The sequence below is a fragment of the Chelonoidis abingdonii genome, chromosome 14 (genome assembly GCF_003597395.2).
Source record: "Chelonoidis abingdonii isolate Lonesome George chromosome 14, CheloAbing_2.0, whole genome shotgun sequence".
NCBI lineage: Eukaryota > Metazoa > Chordata > Testudines > Testudinidae > Chelonoidis > Chelonoidis abingdonii.
The window spans coordinates 4,470,094-4,474,178 of NC_133782.1; positions in this window are offsets into that span (position 1 = coordinate 4,470,094).

Below are 4,085 nucleotides of genomic sequence, written 5' to 3' on the forward strand. Positions count from 1 at the left end.
TTTACATTAAAGCGAAAGATGCAGCTGGCAGCCTGTGGGCTGGGTGTCCGTGAGCTGCAGATTGGGATGCCTGAGGTACTAAAATAAAACAAGCTGACCCTCTCCCTGCACCATCCCATTTATAATGGAAATGCCAATGGAACCTTAATTGTAGCTGACACTGCAGAGCCCGGCAGCAATGGCAGAGACTACACCTGCGCTCCCTGGGGATGGCTTTGAAGAGCTGTGGCTGTCACTATTCATATATCCCAGCAAACCTGGGCGATAGCTGCATTTACTTCCATCAGACTGCCCGGCAGACCATACAGACTGGAGGAAGCAGATAGGATTCAGAGAGCTTAGAGCTGATTAGCAGACAGGGTTTTCCCAAGAGGCAGATGGTGCTGGATGGCTCCCAAGGTGAGGTGAGCTGGATGGGGTAGAAGGCTGGAGACCAGCCATTGCTCTAGACCAAAAAAGAGGGGGAAAAAAAAAGAGAAAGAGAGAGAGGAAATGGATTTAAATCGAACAAGTTCTACAACAGGACATGCAAATGATGGTTTATAGGGCATTTCCCTGAACCTCCTGTAGTGGGTGCAGATGTTTTGATACCTGGAGGACCTCCAGATGCTAAGGGTCACATTTCAAAACAGGCTAAAAGTGATGTAGCACTAACTTCCTAGTGCCTAGGGGCAGGTTTTCAAAGATAATTAGATTCAGACAGGTACCCTGAGGGAGTTTCAAAAGCACTTTGAGGCCTAACTCCAACTGATTTCATCAACATCTTTAGGTTCCCTAAATTCTTTTGAAAATCTGACCTTAAATCACTTCTGGAAATGTGACACAGGTTCCTAAATCTTCCAGGTGATTTTGAAAATTTTACCCTATTTACTATATTAGGCCAAATTTCCAAACAGGCTTCATTTGGCCTCGATTTTTGCACTCCCAGCCACTGATGATACAGCACGTGCATGTCATAGCATGGCTGGGACCACCTGTGCAGAATTAGAGGACTTGGTCTGAAAATGTGGTCATGGGTTCTCCAACTCTCATACCATGACTCAAATTCAGCTGCTTACCACCTGAACTCATCAGATGCTCCCCGTAATCCCTGCGGCAGTGCCTGACCCAGTGGCTTCTGGTACCTGAGACTGACCAGGGACAAATCAGCTGCAGATCTCAAAGAGCTTTACAACAGTGAGCATCACCCCCATTTTATAGAGGCATGGAGAAATGAGTCATATTCCCAAAATAACATAGCTTGTGGGGGTAAAGTCAAGACTAGCACCCAGCCTCCCCATCTGATATAGCCTTGCTGCAGAGTCACACTGCTTTGGGTTTATGAGTCTATCATTTATTTCAATAGCATCTAGATGCTCCCACCGAAAGCAGGGCCCTTGCTGTGCTAGGTGAGAACCAGTCCCTGCTCCTGGAGCCGATGGTTTTACTAGACAAGGCAGACCAAGGGTGGGAAAAGGGAAATGTTGTTGTCCTCTCCCTGTTTTACAGGCATGGGGAACTGAGCCCCAGGACTGAAAGACATTTAGGCCTGCAAATAAGGAGTCACATTTTCAAAAACATGGGAAGCCCTGTAGAAAACCCAGTCCTAACAGTGGGTGCGGAGTTCTTGGAAACCTGGTCCCATGTGACTTGCCCAAGGGAGGCTGGGTCTGAGCCAGAAATTGACTCCAGCTGTCCCGCTGCTCAGGCCCATATCTTGACCCTGCCACCATCCTTTTTCCTTTTTCACATTCTTAAGTTTAACTGGTTTTAGTTTCTCCTGCCTGCCACTGTCTGTGCCTCCCGTTCCCTGGCCTCACAGGAGCCATGCGGCTGGGGAAGAACGGTCAGTCCAGGATGGTTTACGTTTTATTTTTTCCTGTAATGAGAGGTAACTCGGCTCATTCCTTTAGGAAAACATGTTTTTGTTGCACGCGAAGTAATTTCTCCAGGGGGAGAAACAAGGGCTGGTGATAAAGCTCTAAAGATTTCAGGAAGCCCCAGCCAACCTCCGTTCCCAGCCCCGTCCCTGGGGAGAATCACTCAAGGCACCGGTGTTTTCTTACATCATTTCACTAAGTAACAGTGACCTCGGTGACCTCTCTGGGTCCAGCCTCAAAGAATGATTTTAGGGCACCCAGTACCATGTTCAGGCCTGGGAACAGGGTTTAGGGGAGACCTCCCCTCTCTTCCCCTCCCCACTGAACTCTTGTTTCTTTACTTTTTGAGGTCAGATCTCTCATTTTCCTGCTAACTTCCCATCCCACTCCCTTCCCAGCTGTCACGGTGAGCCCTGCTGACCCTTCCTTCTCCCTTTCTTTTTCGCCCCCATCAATTATCCCTCCCTCTCCCTGATGAATTTGATCCACCCATTGGCTTTTTACCCTTTGATCCCATTTTGCTCTGTTCCCCTCCTGGCCTGGTCACCCCCACAGCTTCTCAAATGACCCCCCCCCATTTCTCTAGTTAGACAGACTTCCGTGCTTTGCTCTGCTCCAGGGAAGCTCTTCCCGGTCCCAGCAGCTGCCCCTCTGTGGAGGTGGAAGGCTCCCAAATGTGGCAGGATGGACTCGGATGTGTGGAGATCGCACGGGGGGGTTCCCCAAGCCATTCGCTCTGTGGATGTACTTCTGCTCACAGCTGCCTAGGGACATGGCAGAGAGGGGTGAGGGGAAGTTGCTAGTGGATCCAGTGCCATAACCTCCTGCCCAGGCTGCAGCTACTATTTCAGCCCATACCTGCTGTGGTAACAGAGCAGCTGCCTCGTTATTAATTATTATTATTTGTATTATTGTAGAACCCAGGAGTTCTAGTCATGGACCAGGGCCCTATCGGTGCTAGGGGCTGTACAAAAGTGTCCAGTGCTATGCTGTGGGGGGGATTCCTTCCTAGGCCCAGCCCATCTCTTCAAAGCCGGTTGGCACAGGGGCTGGAGGGGACAGCAACATTTGTCCCTGTACTTTCATCATGCTTTGAGGGCAGAGGCTCCAGGGCTGACATTAGCCCGCCAACCTTCCATTCTGTGAGAGAAATACTTTGATGCTCAGTTGCTCAGTGGCACCACCCCACTGGTGTCGGTGAGAGAGGTTGTGGGTGGAGCTGTGAATGGGATATGACCCAGCATGCTCCTGGCCTGTGCCTTGGGAGCCACCCCCCCACGCCCACAGACTGCGGCCTGCAGCTCAGACACCAGCATTCAAACACAGCCTGGGTTCAGCCTTTGAAAGGGAGAGTTCTTCTGTTTGGTTACTTTACCCTTAACCCTCAAACTGTGAAGTTAAAACAATTCCCAGGTCTGGACAGTGACTTTTGTGAAATTCCTCAGGTGGGAGGAGGGAAGTGACACAAAAGTCTCAAAGCTGGGGAGAGCAGTAAGTAGCATCCATGCCTATATAGATTGTATAGAATTGGCATGGATGTATGTGCACCATCACCATCTACTGGAGGGAATTAGAACTGCTCAGCTGTGTGTCATAGTCACTATACTGTTAACAGCTAATGAATGTTCTCCTTTCACTCAAGGTTGCTATGTCTCTTCAGCAGGAAGATCTGAATTCTGTTCCTGCTGATGCCATGACTACAGTGTGCAGTGTAGTACCAACTGTGAATTCCTTTCGAGGCATATTTCAGAGTGGTAGCCATGTTAGTCTGTATCATCAAAAAGAACAGGAGTACTTGTGGCACCTTAGAGACTAACAAATTTATTTGGGCATAAGCTTTCGTGGGTTAAAACCCACTTCATCGGATGCATGGAGTGGAAAATACAGTAGGAAGATATATAGATACACAGAGAACAGGAAAAGATGAGGGTTGCCATACCAACTCTGAGAGAAATCAATTAAGGTGGGCTATTAGCAGCAAGAGCAAAAAAACTTTTGTAGTGATAATCAGGATGGCCCATTTCAAAGGCTACGTCTACACTGCACGATTATTTCGAAGTAGTTTAAACCGATATTACGAAACCGATGTTATAAAATCGGTTTTGCGCGTCCACAATGCGATCACAAAATCGATTGCTTGTGTCCATGGTCCAAGGCTACCATCGATTTCAGGAGCGGTGCACTGTGGGTAGCTGTTCCTCAGCTATCCCATAGTTCCCACTTCCG